Source organism: Hemiscyllium ocellatum (genome assembly GCF_020745735.1).
Source record: "Hemiscyllium ocellatum isolate sHemOce1 chromosome 27 unlocalized genomic scaffold, sHemOce1.pat.X.cur. SUPER_27_unloc_40, whole genome shotgun sequence".
NCBI lineage: Eukaryota > Metazoa > Chordata > Chondrichthyes > Orectolobiformes > Hemiscylliidae > Hemiscyllium > Hemiscyllium ocellatum.
The window spans coordinates 86,390-106,822 of record NW_026867510.1 but is presented as its reverse complement, the minus strand read 5'-3'; the positions used below and the strand labels follow the sequence as shown (position 1 = coordinate 106,822).

General features: G+C 45.3%; 2 non-coding genes across 2 annotated transcripts; both read left to right on the top strand.

Moving 5' to 3' along the window:
* Positions 1 to 10,459: 10,459 nt before the first annotated feature.
* On the top strand, positions 10,460 to 10,533 carry trnan-guu (transfer RNA asparagine (anticodon GUU)). Its single transcript has one exon. It is a non-coding gene; the product is annotated as a tRNA-Asn (tRNA).
* A 2,650-nt stretch (positions 10,534 to 13,183) lies between these two features.
* trnan-auu (transfer RNA asparagine (anticodon AUU)) lies at positions 13,184 to 13,257 on the top strand. Its single transcript has one exon. It is a non-coding gene; the product is annotated as a tRNA-Asn (tRNA).
* The last annotated feature ends 7,176 nt before the right edge of the window (positions 13,258 to 20,433 follow it).

Genomic DNA, 20,433 nt, shown 5'->3' with positions numbered 1-20,433 from the left:
TTTTCATCAGTATTCACTCAGGAACAGGACATTGTTGCCGATATGAATATTGAAAATTGATGGCTTTGAAGTATGTAGGGAAGAGGTATTGGAATTTCTGGAAAGGGTGAAAATAGATAAGTCCCCTGGGCCTGATGGCATTAATACTAGGATTCTCTGGGAAGCAAGGGAGGAGATTGCAGAGCCATTGGCCTTGATTTTTATGACCTCGTTGTCTACAGGAATAGTGCCAGAAGACTGGAGGATAGCAAATGTGGTTTCCTTGTTCAAGGAGCAGAGTAGGGATAACCCTAGTAAGTATAAGCCGGTGAGTCTCACTTCTTTTGTGGGCAAAGTCTTAGAGAAAATTGTAAGGGATAGGATTTATGAACATCTGGATAGGAATAATGTGATCAAGGATACTCAGCATGGTTTTGTGAACTACGAAGAGCAGAAGAGAAAGATGTATATAGTGTATTTAAGGAGAACAGGTACCTAATAAACCCAGTCCGCTGATTTCTCAATGATGCTTCCAAGTTGACTTCAAAAATTCGGTTTGTCCTTCCCTTTTTTTCCTATTTTATTTTGTGAGTTTTAAAAACTTTCACAATCCTCTAACTTGAGTATAGGAGTTGGGAAGTTTCGTTGTGGCTGGACAGGACACTGGAATATTGTGGAATACATTTGGAATATTGTGTGCAATTCTGGTCTCACTCCTATCAGAAGGATATTGTGAAATTTGAAACGGTTCTGAAGCACCAATGAGTCCACAGTGAGGAGAGGCCCTTCTGCTGCCCCGAGTGCGGGAAGGCCTTTAGTGATTCCTCTGCCATGCGGACTCACTGGTTGATCCACACCTGGGACAACTGTTCTCAAGCCCTGAGTGCGAGATGGCCTTTAGCAGTTCTTCCCACCTGCTGAGACACCAGTGGGTCCACACCGAGGAGAGGCCGTTCTTCTGACCCGAGTGCATGAAGGGCTTTGCTCTTTCTTCTGACCTGCTGGCCCACTCGTGGGTCCACATGGGGGAGAGGTTGTTCAGTTGCTCTAAGTGCAGGAAGGCCTTCATCAAACCTCAGACCTGCATGTCTTTGGACAGGACCACCCAGAGAAAACCCACGCAGACACTGGGAGAATGTACAAACTCCTCACAGACAGTCACTCAAGGCTGGAATCAAACCTGGATCTGTGGCACAGTGAGGCTGCGGTGGTAACCACTGAGCCACTACCTACTGCAACCCGAAGTAGGCAAGCAGGAGGTCGGGAGAATACAGCAAGCCAGGCAGCACCAGGATGTGGAGTAGTCAGCATTTTGGGTATTAACGCTTCTTCAGGGCTTAAACGTTGACTTCTCTATGAGAAACGATTTACGAAATGTTGCTGGGGGTTGGAGGGTTTGAGCTACAGGGAGAGTCTGAATAGGCTGGGGCTGTTTTCAGTGGAGCATTGGAAGTAGAGGAGTGACCTAATAGAGGTTACAAATTCATGAGAGGGATGGACAGGGTAAAAGACAAGGTATTTTCCCTGGGATGGAGGAGTCCAGAACTAGAGGGCATAGGTTAGGGTGAGAGGCGAAATATATTAAAGGGTCAACTTCTTCATGCAGAGGGTGGTACATACATGAATTGAGCTGCCAGAGTATATGGGTCAGGTGCTGTCAAATGGGACTAGATTAATTTAGGATATCAGGTCAGCGTGGAAAAGTTGGACTGAAGGCTTTGTTTCCATGTTGTATGTGTCTCTGACTCCTGGTCCCGATGTAAGTTTAAAAGAGAGTCCAAGTAACTTTGAATACTTCAATCTTGTTGAACTCACCTCCTCAAATATTTCAAATGACTCCCTCCGAGCGATACTGTTTAAACATGCTGAGTTGGACAAAATATCCTATCAAGTTCAACACAAACCCAGAGTTGAAGATGTCAGAAATCACACGATACCAAGGAGACCAAAACTGATCACAATATTCCAGGTGCAGCCTCATCAACGTTCTGCATAACCACACTATATCTTGCCAACATCTTTACTCAATTCCCTAACTGATGAAGGTTAGTGTGATTAAACCTTTCTTCACTGCCTTGTGCAGCGATGTTATCAGAGATATAGGATCGACTTTAAACTGATCCACAATCCTGCGACTGGGAGCACTGAAGCAGAGTAGTGCAGTATGAGTGTGCTGGGCGCATAACCGAGGGGTCAAGACCATGTGATGCTATTGCTCAATGTCTCCATAAGCTGCTTTCCTTGGCAAAGGTGCTCTGTTCTGTATCTTGCCTTTGCATCTGCTTCCCAAAGCTTCTTCAGAAGAGCAGTGGCAGCTAGAGCCCAGGAGCTCAACAACCCCCCGGAGCTGGAGAAAACTCCGAGTTCCAAAAGGGGGGCTGGATTTGCTCAAGGCTTGTATCTATTAACTTATTTAAATGGTACCTACTGTATGGGGCTTTGGTTCACATTAAAACCGGAGGGTCATGTCAGAGTGTTTGTTTATATTTAGCAGTGGTAGTTCGTAAAATACACTCCCTGGAGGAGCACCTTCTTTGATGCTGCATTTCTTGCTTTCTGCACTTCCCCCATTTATTATCTCCCATCTTGATTGTATATTTTTTTGGTCAAATTTGATTTCATATTTATCAGGCTTGGCATTCACTGTGTGCTACTAATTTGTTTGTTCGAATATTGTAAGTCAAAATTAATGTTGTAATTTCATTTCTGATGTCAGAGTTTGACATTGAATGTGCAGGTGTGAATACCAGTAAGTTGTGAAAATAAATCAAGAACTTGTGGTTTTACAGCAAAAAGAGCAGTTCACCGCTATCAATGGCATTGTCTCATTTCAAGGGGATGAGTTGAGCCTGACCAACAAACCGTTTCAAACAGTCACCCAATTTTATTAATATTTTCGTTATCTTCATTAAAGATAATAACTCCAGCATGCTAAAATTTATACAATTTGTTTATAAAATTTATTTATACGTCCATTGCTCTGCCACATTGGGGAGACTGGATGCCAACTTGCAGAACATTTCAGGAAACAGCTCTCGGACTCCAAACCTAAACGTCCCCACCGCCCTGTGGCTGAATACTTTAACTTCCCCTCCCAATCCGTCAAGGGCATGCAAGTCCTGTGCCGCATCCCCCTCCAAGCTCTAGCTACCTGACGCTTGTAGGAAGAACACTTCATCTTTCGCCTTGGGACCCAGCAACTACATGGGATCAATATCGATTTCACCAGTTTCCATATTTCTCCTCACCCTCACTCCCACACCACGCGCCTTGTCCCAGATCCAACCTTCCAACTCGGCATTGGTCTCTTGAGCTGTCCTACATTTTCATCTTGCTTCCCACCTATTCGCTCCACCCTCCTGTCTTACCTCTCACGATAAATCAGCACCTCCATCGACCTATTTCATTCACAGCTACCTCTCCTCCATCCCCATCCCCTTCCCAATTATCTCTCAGCCCCGTTGGACCAACCTTCATTCCTGATGAAGAACTTATGCTCTGAACCAAGACTGTGGTGAAGGAACATCCTTAATAAGAAAGAGTTCCCAATTCAGATTTATTCCCCATTTGTTCCCCCGTTCTTCGAGAATTAAGAAATGTCTTTTTCTTCCACTAGAAAGTGATCTTACACTTTGCGGTGTCTGAAGTGTTATACCACTCCACTTTGTTGCCCACCTTTTAAGAATCCTTTCAACATCTTTTTCAGACAATGGTGGCGGTGACCAAAAGCAATCATTTCACTCCTCTTCAATGCCCCATTTCTCCTCCTATGAACCACTTTTACAAGTTGTCTGAGTGTACTTGGTTTTCAAAATGTAATTTGGCCATTGAAGTAAACAGGGTTAGTCTTTATCGATCGCTAGCTTTGTTTGCACCAACTGTAATTATCCACCAATTTGCTGTTTTTTTTTTGTTCCAGCAGAGCTGGAAACAATGATCTATATTTATTTTGCACTCAGGTGTGAAAACTCATCCCAAGAATCGTCATATTATTATAGTTGATTGAAGCTATAACAGGAGGAATTGTGTGGCAGTTTCAGACTAAACTCTTGGCTGGAAAGAATGTAGATTGATGATGAAAGTCAAAAAGCAGAATCTCTGGCCACAATCTATCAGTCTGGCTTGATTAATTGGTGGCTCTTCAAAAGCACTTCCAAGCCATCACCTCAACCACCAAGAGCAGGTAAGTGTGAGCACAGCATTCCAACTGTGAAATATATCGCATTGCTTCTTTGTTATTGATCAAAAACCTGGAACTCGCTCCTGAACATTATTTCAGACCAAATTATGTGAAGCAATTTAAGTGGCAGCTCAGCGCCACATTTTCAAGGACAGTTTGGGAAGGGTTGTTGGCAGACCCAATGATATTCACATCTCATGAAATAATAAGCAAAGAGGCATGGATAGAGGATTGGCTAACCAATGATACAATTGGGATAAGGGGCATGTTCAGGATAGCAAATTGTAATCAGTAGTTTGCCACAGGGATCAGTGCTGGGACCAAAATTATTTACAATATGTATTATTTACAATTATTTACTTGGATAAGTGAAGTGAATGCACTGTTGCCAAGATTGCAGAAAAGATGGTTGATAGGAAGGCAGGTGGTGAGAAGACATGAAATATCTGCAGAGGTATATAGACAGGTTAAGCAAATGGCAAATGGAATAGAATTTGGGGAAATGAGGTTGTGCACTTTGCCAGGACGAACAGTGCTGAATGTTAAATGGAGAAAGCTGTTGAATTGAGGGATTTGGAAGCCCATACCCATGCATCTCTTCATCCAAGTTCAGTGAGTAATAGGGAAGGCAAATGGGAGGTTGACCTTTAAATAGAGTATAAAAGTCGGGAGGTTATAGTGAACCTTTATCAGGCAACAGTCAGGCCAAAACTGAACACTGGGTGGGTCCTTTACCCAAGGAAAGATATACTGACTTTGGTGGCAGTCCAGAGAAGTTTGACCAGGATGAAAAGAATATCATATGAAGAGAAGTGAATTGGTTGGGCCTATACTTATTAGAAGTGAGAAGATTTAGAGGTAACCTTATTTTCACATAAGCGATTCTGAGGAGACTTGACAGGCTTGATGTGGAAAAGTTTACCTTTGTGGGTGAGTCTAGCACCAGAGGGAATAACCTGCAAATGAGAGATTGCATGTTGAAGACAGATAGGAATTTTTACTGGGGACTGTAAATCTGTGGACCATGTTACTACAGGGGGTTGTTGAGCTTGGGTCGTTAATTACATTCAAGGCTGTCAGTTTTTGTTTAACTAGTGAGGGAATCGAGGATTATGTGGAAATAGCAAGAAAGTGGAGTTGATCTTTACCAGAGCTAATGTGATCTGAATAAATGGCAGAATTGATTCAATGAGCTGAATTGAATAGTTAATAATAAAGGGGCCAGTACATCCTTCCTGAGATATGGGGCCCAAAATTGCGTTCAATACTCCAAATGCGGCTTGACCGGAGCCTTACAGAGCCTCAGAAGTACATCCCTGCCTTTATATTCAAGTCTGATCAAAATAAATGCCATCATTGCATTTGCCTCCCCAACTAGTGATTCAACCTTCAAGTTTACCTTGAGAGAATCCTGGAATAGAACTCCATCGTCTCTTTGCACATCTGATTTCTGAATTTTCTCCCCATAATCCTTCTGTTCCAGAGTAGCAGCAGAGATTTTCTGACAAACCGATTTTATTCAGGGATACCAAGGTATCTCTGGAATTTCCAATATCTCAGAAGGAATAGTTATTCCTGGACAATGCAGAGAGGAATATGGTGTGGTCCTGTAAACTCCAGAACTTTCCAAACTACCTGGGTCAGCAATAACTCCTTCTGGACCAAGAAACAAAAGGGCCACTGAGAAACTGCAAAATCATAAGCCCTCAGAAGCAGAAATTAGGCAATTCAGCCCATTGAGTCTGCTCCACCATATAATCATTCTTAAGTATCAAGGTTTACGGGGAGAATGGGGATGAGAAAGTTATCAGCCAAGATTGAATGGTGGAGCAGATTCAATGGGCTGAATGGCCTAATTTCTGCCAGTTAACTATCCCTGGGAAGAAGGATGTATAACAACAAGCTGTTTCCTGGGACAGATGAGATAAGTTTTTAATAAACTCGTGACAAAAGGACAAGTTAGTCTGTCTGTGGAAGGATGGCCTTGACACCAAGAGGTTACTTACAGGACAGGCTGTTTCAAACAGACAGCTAAACCTGTCTCTAGCAATGTGGGAGGTGGTGTTAGAATCTAAAGAAACATCACACCACAGATTTCAAAGTGAGGAATCTCCACCAGAATTTAAACCCAGAAAGATGCAGCAGTAGTACTTGGAAGAACAACACTGCAGTGAATCCCTGAACACTTCCAGAGACAGATATTGTCGGTGGAAAGTCAGTTAAATTCTGCCATCAATTGGGTGATCCCCAAGTTGGGAGTGAGGTTGAACTTGGTGACTTGAGAGGGGTTGGGTGGGGGGGGGGGGGGGGGGTGGTATCTTTGGTTGCTACATACAATAAAGTGTAAATCATTGTTTCAGCAGTTGATTCTCTGCGCAGTTTCTGAGTCAGGAGCCAAATTAAGGCAATTCACTCACAGCCACAGTGAGGCGAGGATTAATATTGACTCCATTGCATTCAGCAGGACATCACAGCAGCATTCAAGATCTCAAACAGAAACACCCAGAGGAACATGTTGCCCTACATTAGGTAAAATTAACCTGAAAAGTGGTGTAACCTGTTCTAGTGATAAAAATAAATCCCCAACACTTTAAAATCAATTATCAGCAATTTTTTTTATCCAATCGTTACAGTTAAAAAATAAACACAACTACTAACAAACTGGTTATAGGCCAAGAGCAGACAGGGGGCATTAGTTTAGTTGGGGATCATGGACTGGTTGGTCTGAAGGGTATGTTTCTGGCCTACATGACTCCATAGCACTGAATGAATGGAGATCCATCCCAAAGATGATAAAAGTTGCGAGCACCACTTTACGCAAATATGTGGACCCTCCTCCTGAGGGCAGTAGGGCACTGAGGTTCAGTAGTTCAGACAGTCAGCCAGCAAGTTCTCTCTGGGAGACTTGTCTCAAGAAAGGAAGCGGTTTCCTGTCACATCAGTTAGATTATCCAGTTTGGAGCAGGTCCGATATGTCCAACAAAATAGGTAGACAGGGCAGTGAAGAAGGCTTAAGCCTCACTGGCCTTCATCAGTCAGGGAATTGAGTATAGAAGTTGACAAGTTATGTTGCAGTTAATCAGGATATTGGTGAGGCCACACTTGGAGTATTGTGATTCGTTTTGATCATCTTGCGAAACAAAGATGTTATTAAACTTGAAAAGAGTGCAGAAGACATTTACAAGAAACCAGGACTCAAGGTCTGAGTAACAGGGAGAGGTTGGACAAGCTATGACGTTTTTATTTCGAGCATAAGAGCCTCGGGGGGTTGGGGCGGGCTTATAGAGGTGAAGAGATCCTGAGAGGCATGGAGAGGGTGAATGCACTCAATCTTTTTTCCCAGGATTGGGGAATTTCGAATATCAACGTGCATTGAGAATCCCCATGAATACACGTAGCCTGCGTGGGAGTGCTCAATGTCTCTAATTGCAGAGAGAACTTTAATTCTTTCGCGAAATGTGGACTAGTGTTCTCGCTGTAGACGAGCCTTTCATTGGATTGTTGAATCTGGCGGGTAACAACGACCCCTGACCCGTGGAAACTCTATGGAAGCAAATTGATTTCCTCAAACTGACTGGAGTGTCACCAGGATTGGGCAGAAGCCAATCGGTTGCCGAGTGCTGGAGAGGGGATTCCTTGCAGCGCCAGGGACCTGGGTTTGAACCCACCCTCATGGTGACAGTGTGGATTTTGCCCTTTCCTACCCCTCCCCCACTCCCTGTCTACGTGGGTTTCCTCTGGGTGCTTGGTTTTCCTCCCATGTTCCAAAAATGTGCAGGCTAGAATGGATTGGGCGTTCGAAATTCAGGGATAAGCTGTGGGGGTTATCGGGTGGGTCGGGGGTGAGGGTATGTTCTTCCGAGGGTCAGTATGGACTTGGTGGGTCAAACGGCCTGTATCCACAGTGGTTCCCCCAACGTGTCTCCAGCCTGGCTTCCAGCTCCATCTCTCTGTGCCGAAGGTCCTCCAGTGTGTGTTTTCCCTAGTTTCTAGCACCCAGAACGTCCCACCTTCTGCAAATCGAAAGACACGTCCCACCCTGCCCTCTCCCATGTGTGTTGTGTAACTGCTTAATCACTTTTAGTGGCCCAGCAAAGGCTAACAGCCAATTTGGCAAACCAGGAGGATGGCCTCAACCGCGACCTTGGGTTCATGTCACATGACAGGTAACCCCACTTCACTGTTATGCTCTCTCTCACACTTACACACTCACACGCTCGTGCAGAGCCTTTCCGGTAGACATGCTCTCTCTCAGACACACAATAATACGTCCCTACACTCACACCAATGCATACATCTTCGCACATGATTATACTCCATCACACACACACTTTACCCAGCATGCACACGTACTTACACACACACTCTCTCTCTCATGCACGCACTCACGCATTTGGAGTGAATTTGCATTTGCAGGATTATATATTTGGAAGTAGAACCAGTCTGACTCAAGATTGGGATACAGACAGACTCTAACCTCACAGCTTTCATGCATTGTTTGACGTGAAGTGCTCCCTCCTTTTATAAAACATTAAGTTTCCTGGAAAACGTGACTTAAAATAAGTTCTGGAATGTACAGATTAATTAGCCGAAATCTGCAATCCATTTTAAAAGATGAATGATTTAACAGAAATCTAGGTTTCTTCAATTCATCACTTATGTTGCATGACACTATAATCTTTTTGCACTATATTCTGTGCCTTGTGATCCTACTCCATAGCTACCTGATGAAGGAGCAGCACTTCGAAACCCAGTGCCTCCAAATAAACCTGTTGGACTATACCCTGGTGTTTGTGAGATTTTGAAACTTTATTTCCAGTGAATACAGCCCACACCTCTAACTGTTGCCAGTAAACTTTGCAATGCCAATGAAACAATGAACCTGTAGTCCTGAAAAATATACAATTTCTAACAAGATTAGCTACTCATTCACTGATCCTTCTGAGACATGACATTAGTGCTGGAGACTGAAAGAAATGAGCAGCTTTAAAACAAAAACCTGTTGGACCTCGCAGAGTCTGAACCTGACGGTATGTTCAGGTAACCTTTACTACGAACTTATTTTGTTACAGCTTCAGATTTCACCAGGAAAAGAGGCATACAATAAGTGCTTTTAAAAGAAAACACCTCCAGCTCAAAGTGCATCCAGTCCCCCCACCCCACTTTCTTTGTTGGTCAGCTGAGTTGTCCGTTTGTTACTGGATCCCTGGTACAGCCAGGTAAAGCATGCAGCTGGGATGACTGAGTGGACCCTTTCCTGCAACAGCAGTTTCCTTCACTAAAAAGGGACAGGAGTGAATCAGATGGTGTTTTTCTCCCCCACTGCGGCTCCTGGGAGTGGAAAGGAAACAATCACCAAAACACAGTCTTAGCTTTGCGAATCTTCAGAAAATAAGCCAACGTTCATCCCTTCAGATTTTCTATCCTGAGCTTTGTCACTCTTTTGTAGGACATTACAAGTGGAGGTTTTGCAGAAAAGCACCACAATGCAATCTGATTAATCAGGATCTGGATGTTTTCGGTCTTTGAATGTAAGTGTTGTGCTCCAGAACATTGGTGTTCACAGTTTATAATACTTATCTTCCCAGCCCCCTGTATCACTTGTCGAAAATGTTTAATTTGCGTTTTGTAAGCCTTTCACTGTCTGCTAACGAGGAAAGTGTTTGCGTGTTTTACCTAAGTTATGTTGATCTTGCATACCTCGAGCCTCAAGCTAATTTCACGAGAAACCTTCTCCAGTTCAAAAGCAAACTGTTAGTGATGGCTCTGTTTCTTGTCACGTATCCAATTTCAGATCGATGTTGTTAATGTCCCTTTTATTCCTTCAGATCCACGTTTCGCTCACAGGGCTAGAACAGAACTGTCACCAAATACATTTACCAATCTTCATTCATCCTATCGATTGTCCAGAGACAATCCAGACAACGTCCCCTTGTTGAAGAGGCCGGGAGGTTGACTCTGATGTTCTCGGGGTATGAACTGATCTGAGACATTGAAAGAATTGTCGTTCATGCACATCAGGAATTCAAACCCCTTCTCGCCTCCGAGCCAATGAGGGGACTCGGGAACAGGCAAAACACTGAAAGGCTCGAAGGGCGACGGCCCTGGAGTAAAAAGCTAGTTCCTCGTCACATGGATGTGTCTGCAGACTGTCCCCGGTGTCTCCACAATGAATGTCCCAGGCTTTATTATGTAAAAGTAAAACTGTTAGACGACAATTGTAATTCTCGGCGGGGCCGGCTGAATTATGAACACACTAACAGCCACCTCTAAGTGATGGTGCAACCCCTACACCTGCTTGCCTCTGTGGCGCAATTGGTTAGCGCGTTCGGCTGTTAACCAAAAGGTTGGTGGTTCGAGCCCACCCAGGGGCGGTGTGTTCGCTGCTCTTCCCTGGCTTTGAAGCCATCAGCTTTTAATGGGGTCAGGAAAACGTCCCCCAAACAGAAATCCTTTCCCCGAAGGGGTTTCTGGATTGAATTAATGTCTGACATGCGGGCCTGAGGAGCCGAGACAAAAAGAGAAACTCGGCAGTTTCGACAGTACCTGTCGGAGAAAAAGGAGTTCTGAAATGTGGTCTCTGATTCTCATTCCACCCATGTTGCCTGACCTCCTGCAGTTTCGTGTTTTGTTTTAACTGAAAGTTCATTTCATCTTTTGCAATGAAACACCTAGACTCGCCGTGTGCAGATATTTAACCCATTCGAATCACTGTGAAGTGAATGGATTCAAACAAACTCTGCGATGATTCACTCTTTCTCAGCTCAACAGGCAGACAGACCTGGGAAGTGAAGCTGTCAGTGTGGTTCTGTATTCGTGGGCCGAGTGGTTAATGCGATGGACTTGAAATCCATTGCGGTTTCCCCACGCAGGTGTGACCCCTGCCAACTACAAAATGAGAAATGTCGTCGAAAAGAAAGGGAGCTTGCTCCCCGGCTTCTTCTTTAAGATTCAAATCAGTGGAGGGTGAAAAATATTTCACTCACATTGGGACTGGTGGGAATCTGCAACCCACTGCCTGTTCGGGTGGATCAAACAGATATCCGCAGAGCTTCTTTTGAGGCTATGAGCCAAGTGTTTGGAAATGAGACTAGAACAGTGAGGGGTTGGAAATCGTGATCGAAATGAAGCAGGCACCTGAGGACAAGGGTGTTTCCTTTGCCAGTGAAAGGTACTCGTTCACAATGTTGGGACTGTGGAAGGGAATCAGTGACGGTGATTATCTTTGGTTGTTGACCTTGTGAATGTTCCCATTGCTGCGCATGTCCGTGTTAACGTCAGAACTCTGCAGCATGGTGGCGTTAGATATGCACAGGGCCAGGGGCGCAATGAATGACGCATCTGTCTCCAACTACCTGTTTGAAACGCAGCTCACAGCTTCTTCACACACCCCAATTAATCTTTCTCATTGTCCTGAAGCCGGTATACTGTTTGAATTCCCGATCTGCGGGAATGAGAATCTTCTCACTGTCTCGCATCAATAATTATCTCTGAGAACATCGTTGTCAAGTCACAGCGTTGTCAGATGAGAGGAAGGTGAAATAGCCCCACACGCTGCTCACCAGCACATTTTACTTTCTCCAACCCTCCGCCCCAACTTTCATCACAATTTTCTGTGAACAGTTCTACATTAGCTTTGCTGAATGAACCCCAAATTTCTTGAAGTGGCTCCTTATTTTCGGCCCTGGTTATTCATCTCTCTACGCATGGAAATGGATCCTTCCCACCCGCTCTGTCCCTCATCAATGTGTGTAGTTCAATTCGATCTCCCATCAGCCTCCTCTGTCCTGATCAAATCCAGGGGAACAGGATACGTTGGGGCTATGGCGCGGACAGGACAAGCCCAGTATTTACCTTTCCTGTTAGAGCAATTCCATGAGAAATTTTAGATCATGACTTTGGGCGTGTAGTTGTGGCCGAATACTTAAGGTGCTGGCGTGGAGATCCTTTGGGGCTCCCCCGCCCAGGGTGGTAACCTGCTGGCTATGCTTTCTTCGCTGGCGATTTTAAATGACTTCCTGTTGGTTGCATTATCGCTCAAACTTCACAAAACCCGTCTCAATAAAGTCCCGTTTTCTCATGTCTGGGAATTGATTTCCATGCAGGAAACTCGAGATCGGAACAAACAACGTACCAGACTCAAAACGTCAGCTCTGTTTACCTTTCCACAGATGATGCACGACCTGTTGGCTTTCTGCAGTATTCTCTGTGTTTATTGGGCACAAGTGCTGCTTTTCATTCAAGAACTTCAATTCCTGTTCTCTGGTAACTTACTCTGGTCAGTGGCAATTGGTTCTTCTGATCATTAATCTGCCCATTCCCACCGCTTCTTCTCCCATCATTACCAACAGCCCCAGGAAATCTCCAGTTAACCTTCTTTGCTCCAAAGCGAACATTCCCAACCTTGGGAATGTCTCCCCACAATGGAAATTCCTCATCCCTGAAAATGAAGCATGGCGGACACTTGGGAAGAGATTTTGGCAAAATATTGTCAGTTAGGAAATGGAAAAATGTTCATGAAGCAAAACAGAAATCCCAGTTTCCAGCTTTGTGAACCCTTAGAAACTCTTTGGGAAGCGGATTTAGATGAGAATGAAAGGTGAACCGTCAGACTGAGCAGAGACAGTCCAGACACCGTCCCCTTGTTGAAGAGGCTGGGAGATTGACTCTGATGTTCTCGGGACATGAACTGATCTGAGAGATTGAAAGAATTGTCGTTCGTGCACATCAGGAATTCAAACCCCTTCTCGCCTTCGAGCCAATGAGGGAACTCGGGAACAGGCAAAACACTGAAAGGCTCGAAGGGCGACGGTCCCGGAGGAAGAAAATTAGTTCCTCGTGACATGGATATGTCTGCAGAGGGTGGGATCAGACTGTCCCCGGTGTCTCCACAATGAATGTCCCAGGCATTATTAAGGAAAAGTAAAAGTGATAGATGACAATTGTAATTCTAGGCGGGGCAGGCTGAATTATGAATTCACTAATAGCCTCCCCTAAGCGATGGCGCAGTTCCTGCCATTGCCTGTCTCTGTGGCGGAATTGGTCAGCGCGTTGGGCTATTAACCGCAAGGTTGTTGGTTCGAACCCACCCAGGGACGTTTAGTTCTTTGCTCTTTCTTGGCTTCGCGGCTGTGTGCACTTTAATGCGATAAGGAAAATGTTATCCACTCGGGAACCTTCTCCACAAAGGGGTTTTGGATTTGTATTATTGTCGAACGTAAGGGACTGCGGATGCTGTGAACCCGAGCCTAAAAAGAGAAACTCGGCAGGTTTGACAACTCCTGTCGGAGAAAACGGAATTCTGAAATGCTGTGTCTGATTCTCTTTCCATAGATGTTGCCTGACCTTCTCCGTTCCTCCTGAAATTTCTAGATTTGTTTTTAACTGAAAGTTCATTTCATCTTTTGCGATGAAACACCTAGACTCGCAGTGTGCAGATATTTAACCCTTTCGAATCACTAAAGTGAATGGATTCAAACAAACTCTGCGATGATTCACTCTTTCTCAGCTCCGCAGGCAGACAGACCTGGGAAGTGAAGCTGTCAGTGTGGTTCTGTATTCGTGGGCTGAGTGGTTTATGCGATGGACTTGAAACCCATTGCGGTTTCCCCACGCAGGTGTGACCCTGAGGACAAGGGTGTTTCCTTTGCCAGTGAAAGATACTGCTTCACAAAGTTGGGACTGTGGAAGGAAAGCAGTAACGGTGATTATCTTTGGTTGTTGACCTTGTAACTGCTCCCATTGCTGCGCATGTCCGTGTTAGCGTCAGAACTCTGCAGCATGGTGGCGTTAGATACGCACTGGGCCAGGGGCGCAATGAATGACGCATCTGTCTCCACCTGTTTGAAATGCAGCTCACAGATTCTTCACACACCCCAATTAATCTTTCTCATTGTCCTGAAGCCGGCATACGGTTTGAATTCCCGATCTGCGGGAATGAGAATCTTTTCACTGTCTCGCGTCAATAAATGTCCCTCAGAACATCGGAGTCAAGTCACAGCGGAAGCTGAAATAGCCTCACACGCTGCTCAAGGGCACATTTTACTTTCCCCAACCCACCGCCCCAACCACTGCGGCTCCTGGGAGTGGAAAGGAAACAATAACCAAAACCCAGTCTTAGTTTTGTGAATCTTCAGAAAATAAGCAAACCTTCATCCCTTCGGATTTTCTATCCTGGGCTGACAGGGATGGGTTTTGTCACTCTTCTGTCGGATATTGCAAGTGGATGTTTTGCAGAAAAGCACCACAATGCAATCTGTTTAATCAGAATCTGGATGTTTTCGGTCTTTGAATGTAAGTGTTGTGCTCCAGAACTTTGTTGTTCACAGTTTATAATACTTTTCTTCCCAGTCCCCTGTATCGCTTGTCGAAAATGCTTGTAATACTTTCATGGTTGTGAACCGGAAGGTTGGTGGTTCGAACCCACCCAGGAGGGCTTTATTTGCTGCTCTTCCTCGGCTTTGACAATGTGTGCTTTTAATGGGGTCAGGAAAATGTTCCCCAAACATCTACAGAACATCTACATTCTGCCTGCAAAAAAGACCCTGAGCTTCCAGTTGCCTGCCAATTCCACACCCCACCCTGTTCCCTGACCAACATCTCTGTCTCAGGTTTGCTGTATTGTCCCAGCGAAGCCCAGCACCAGCAGAACGAAGCGCACCGGATATTACACTTGTGGACCATACATCCCTCCGGTCCCAATATCGAATTCAATAATTCTAGGGCCTGAAATCCATAGTATCCTCATCTCTACCACACACACCAAGCCTTGTTATCACATAGTCTGTCATTACACACTACCTATTCTTAGCCACGAACAGTCTCTATTAACAGTTATTCACCCTCCCACGCAGATCGTTATCAACTCCCTTTCCTGTCCAACAGTTCTTCCCTCTCTTTGGGGTCTGTCCTGATCTATCATTTACTGCATCCGCCTTCCTCCCACAATATCTCCTGCATATAAACCAACGTTTTCCCAATCACCATCAGTTCTATCGAAGGGTCACCGGCAACTACTGTTTGTTTTTTGTTTCTGATATACAGCATCCGCAGTTCTTTCAGATTTTTATTGAGGTAGAGTTGGAAATTGTTTCGAGAAATAGAAGGAGAAGTGGAGAGACAGAACAGACATAAACTGTTGATCTCCGTTGTTACTCATAACGTGAAATCATTGTAGTGCGGTCACTTCCCTTAAGCATGAATACAGGCCCCCAAACACTCCATGAGCTTGTGGCGCAACGGTAGCGCGTCTGACTCCAGATTAAAGGGTTGCGTGTTCAAATCACGTCAGGTTCACTGAGGTCGATTCCTCATATTTCCAATTGCGAAAGAATTGAGTTCGCTCTGGATGTCTGTTAAGCCCAGGCTTCTTTCCGGAATCACACGTGAAGCTTTGCTGCCAGTTTGATTTGTGAGCACTGTGTCAGGGAGGTGGTGTGCCCAGTGTTTGGGTAAATGCTCAGCTTCCCCCAGTGCATTGCTGGATTTAAACACAGCCGTCTATCTCTGGGCAGCCGCTTCTTTCAGTTGGTGACAGTGCGGTGTGAATGACATAATGCCGATAAGTTTATTACATAATCCAGAGACAATCTATCAGGAGAGTGACAGCGAGTTCAGATAGAAATGTTTCTCACCAACAACAAATTATTTCCTCTCACTGGACACAGTTAAAATTATCGAGGAGAAAGTGAGGTCTGCAGATGCTGGAAATCAGAGCTGAAAATGTGTTGCTGGAAAAACGCAGCAGGTCAGGCAGCATCCAAGGAACAGGAAATTCGACGTTTCGGGCATAAGCCCTTCATCAGGAATTCGGGTCTACGGGCTATCCGTTCTTCTTAAATGCGCTGTACAGTTGTTTATTGATCTTCGCCGTTGCTGGGCGCTGCAGTGTGAAGTAGCTCGTTGAAATAGCATCCTGATGCAGATTTGTTTACATGTGTTGGGATGATTGCTTCTGCAGCTTAAGTACTTGGTTCGCGTTGTTTCCTGGAGACGCTGTTTTGAATTTACCATTGACCGTTCGCTCTACTGTGACATCTAGAACAACAGCACTTTGTTGTTGTTCTCCTCTTTCGTGAATTTTATGCCAGTAAGGAGATTGTTGATGGTGTTGTAGGTTTCCTCTAAGTTGTTCCATTTTCTCTGCATTATTGCTTCTGTTAGGAATCCTGATATTGGTGGTTTCATGGGTGCTCCGTTGATTTGTTTGTTAGTCTTGTTACTGAATAGGAAGTGGGAGGTAAGGCACAGTACCACGTTCTTGACAGTGTTATCTTTGCTGATGAAGTTGGTGCTGTTTGGTGTTTGTGTCTTTGGTTCTTCAAGTAGTGTCTTCAGTTTTCTTTGGTCACGTTGATGTTAATGGATGTGAACAGGGCTGTATGTCAAAGGACAGTATTATTCCATCCTCTTTTATCTTGTTGTCTTTGGTGTTCAAGAATTCTTGGATGGAGTAACTGGAGTGGCGTGAGTCTTCGACTTGGTGTTTTCGTCTTCAGTGGAGGTCTTTGACTAGTCTGTATATTGGTGTTCCAAGTGGTGAGACTGTGGCCTGAGGGGGGCTCCTGGTTTGAAGAGGAGGAGAACAGCAACAAAGTTCCATTCCTAGATGTCACAGTAGAGCGAACTGTCAATGGGGAACTTCAAACTAGCATCAACAGAAAAACAACACATGCAAACCAAATACCTAACCGCAGAAGCAATCATCCCAACACCCACAAACGAGTGAACAATCCTCACTCTCTCCGCGGAGCAGGGAAGGGCTGTTTGGCACTGTCTGTTTGTAGACGCGGTTACGTTTGTTTCACGGTTTAAATTTAAATTTTTTTTTCAAAAAAAGCGCGGAGCGGACCCGGAAGCTGGTGTAGCGCAAACTTACCTGGATAGGTTTTTTTTTCTATAAAGGAGAGGAGAGTCCCGGAGATGTGACTTCACTCTCCAGTCTCCCCAATGTTACAGAGATCGCATCGGGAGCAATGGATACAAAACAATTACATTGATGGATGTACCGGTGAAAGTCTTCTTACTACCGCAGCCTGGGTTCGATTCCCGGGCAGCGAGACAATTTTCAGGAGAGCTACAAAAGCCGGTCTCTGTCTCCCTGGTGGTCTAGTGGTTCGGATTCGGCGCTCTCACCGCCGCGGCCCGGGTTTGATTCCCGGTCAGCGAAGTAATTTTCAGCGGGTCTACCGGCTGTCCATTCTTCTTAAATGCACTGGACAGTTATTTATTGATCTTCGTCGTTCCTGGGTGCTGCAGTGTGAAGTAGCTCGTTGAAATAGCATCCTGATGCAGATTTGTTTGCATGCGTTGGGCTGATTGCTTCTGCAGCTACAAACGAGTGAGCAATCCTCACTCTCTCCGCGGAGCAGGTAAGGGCTGTTTGGCAGTGTCTGGTTGTAGAAGCGGTTACGTTTGTTTCACGGTTTAAATTTAAATTTTTTTCAAAAAAATGCGCGGAGCGGACCCGGAAGCTGGTGTAGCGCAAACTTACCTGTGTAGGTTTTTATTCCTATAAAGGCGCGCAGGAGAGGAACCGGAGGCACAAAAAAGGGTAGTGCCTCCCACCCGCCCTCCTCCTCTAACCTTATAATAAGACCCGTAGTGGTGAGCAGGTCAGTGCTGCATTTTGCTTGTTCTATTCTTTAGACCTAATTTTTTTTTTAAAGGTTACTTTTAGAGGGATGGCAGTGTAGGCAGTGCAATGTTCCTCTTGTAACATGTTTGAGGTGAGGGATGCCATGGTCGTCCCTGCTGATTACACTTGCAGGAAATGTACCCATCTCCAGCTCCTCCAAGACCGCGTTTGGGAACTGGAGCTGGCGTTGGATGAATTTAGAATCATTCGGGAGGCAGAGGGGGTCATAGATCGGAGCTTTAAGGAAGTACTACCTCCAAAGATTGCAGACAGATGGGTGACAGTGAGAGGGACTTGGAGGAAGCAGCCAGTGCAGGGACCCCCTGCGGTCGTTCCCCTCAAGAACAAGTTTACTTTTTTGGATACTTGTGGGGGGAACGACTTACCGGGTTAAGCAATGGGGTTCAGGCCTCTGGCACGGAGCCTGTTCCTGTTATTCAGAAGGGAAGGGTGGAGAAGAGCAGAGCATTAGTTATTGGGGACTCTCTTGTTTGGGGCACAGATACGCGGTTTTGAGGGGGCGAGGGAGACTCACGATTACTCCAGTTACTCCATCCAAGAATTCTTGAACACCAAAGACACCAAGATAGAAGAGGATGGAATGAAGCTGTCCTTTGACATACAGCCCTGTTCACATCCATTAACATCAACGTGACCAAAGAAAACTGAAGACACTACTTGAAGAACCAAAGACACAAACACCAAACAGCACCAACGTCATCAGCAAAGATAACACTGTCAAGCTCGTGGAGCTGTGCCTTACCTCCCACTTCCTATTCAGTAACAAGACTAACAAACAAATCAACGGAGCACCCATGAAACCACCAATATCAGGATTCCTAACAGAAGCAACAATGCAGAGACTCGAACAAACAGCCCTTCCAAAGATCCAACCCAAATTTCGGGTCGGCTACAGTGATGACACTTTTGTCATCACAAAGTGAAACAACTTAGAGGAAACCTACAACACCATCACCAATATCCTTACTGGCATAAAATTCACGAAAGAGGAGAACAACAACAAAGTGCCATTTCTAGATGCCACAGTAGAGCAAACAGTCAATGGTCAATTCAAAACAGCGTCTACAGGAAAAGAACACACGGCGAACCAAGTACTTAAGCTGCAGAAGCAATCATCCCAACACATACAAATAAATCTGCATCAGGATGCTATTTCAACGAGCTACTGCACACTGCAGCACCCAGGAACGATGAAGACCAATAAAAAAAACTGAACAGCGCATTTAAAAAGAATGGGTAGCTAGCAGACCCTCTAAAAGTTGCTTCTCGGACCCGGAATCGAACAGAGGCTGCGGCGGTGAGAGCGCCGAATCCTAACCACTAGACCACCGGGGAGACATAGATGCGTTTTTGTAGCTGTGCTGAAAATTGCCTCGCTGCCCGGGAATCGAACCCGGGCTGCGGCAGTAAGAAGACTTTATCTGATCTCTGTGACATTGGAGAGTCAGGTCACATCTCCAGGACTCGCCTGCGCGCCTTTATTGGAAAAAGGCGCGGAGCGGACCCGGAAGCTGGTGTAGCGCAAGCTTACCTGGGTAGGTGTTTTTTCCCTATAAAGGCGCGCAGGAGAGTCCTAGAGATGTGACTTGACTCTCCAGTCTCCCCAGTGTTATAGAGATCGCATCGGGAGCAATGGACACAAAAACGTACATTGATGGATACAAGAAAAATTAAATTTAAACTGTAAAACACACGTAATCGAGTCTACAAACAGACACTGCCAAGCAGCCCTGACCTGCTCCACCGAGAGAGTGAGGATTGTTCACTTGTTTGTAGCTGCAAAGCCATCATCCCAACACATGCAAACAAATCTGCATCAGGATGCTAGTTCAACGAGCTACTTCACACTGCAGCACCCAGGAATGACGAAGATCAATAAAAACTGTCCAGCGCATTTAAGTAGAATGGACAGCCCGTAGACCCGCTGTAAATTACTGCCCTGACCGGGAATCGAACCCGGGACGCGGGGACGAGATCGCCGAATGCTAATCACTAGAACACCAGGGAGTCATAGACCGGTTTTTGTAGCTCTGCCGAAAATTGCCTCGCTGTCTGGGAATTGAACCCAGACTGCGGTAGTAAGAAGACTTTCACTGGTACATCCATCAACGTAATGTTTTTGGTATCCATTGCTCCCGATGCGATCTCTGTAACATTGGGGAGACTGGAGAGTGAAGTCACATCTCCGGGACTCTCCTGCGCTCCTTTATAGGAAAAAAAACCTACCCAGGTAAGTTTGCGCTACACCAGCTTCCGGGTCCACTCCGCGCTTTTTTTTAAAAAAAAATAAATTTAAACCGTGAAACAAACGTAACCTCGTCTACAAACAGACAGTGCCAAACTGCCCTTACCTGCTCCACGGAGAGAGTGAGGATTGTTCACTCGTGTGTGGATGTTGGGATGATTGCTTCTGCGGTTAAGTATTTGGTTTGCGCGTGTTGTCTTTGGTGTTCAAGAATTCTTGGATGGAGTAACTGGAGTGGCGTGAATCTTCGACTTGGTGTTTTCGTCTTCAGTGGAGGTCTTTGACTAGTGTGTATATTGGTATTCCAAGTGGTGAGACTGTGGCCTGAGGGGTGCTCCTGGTTTGAAGAGGAGGAGAACAGCAACAAAGTCC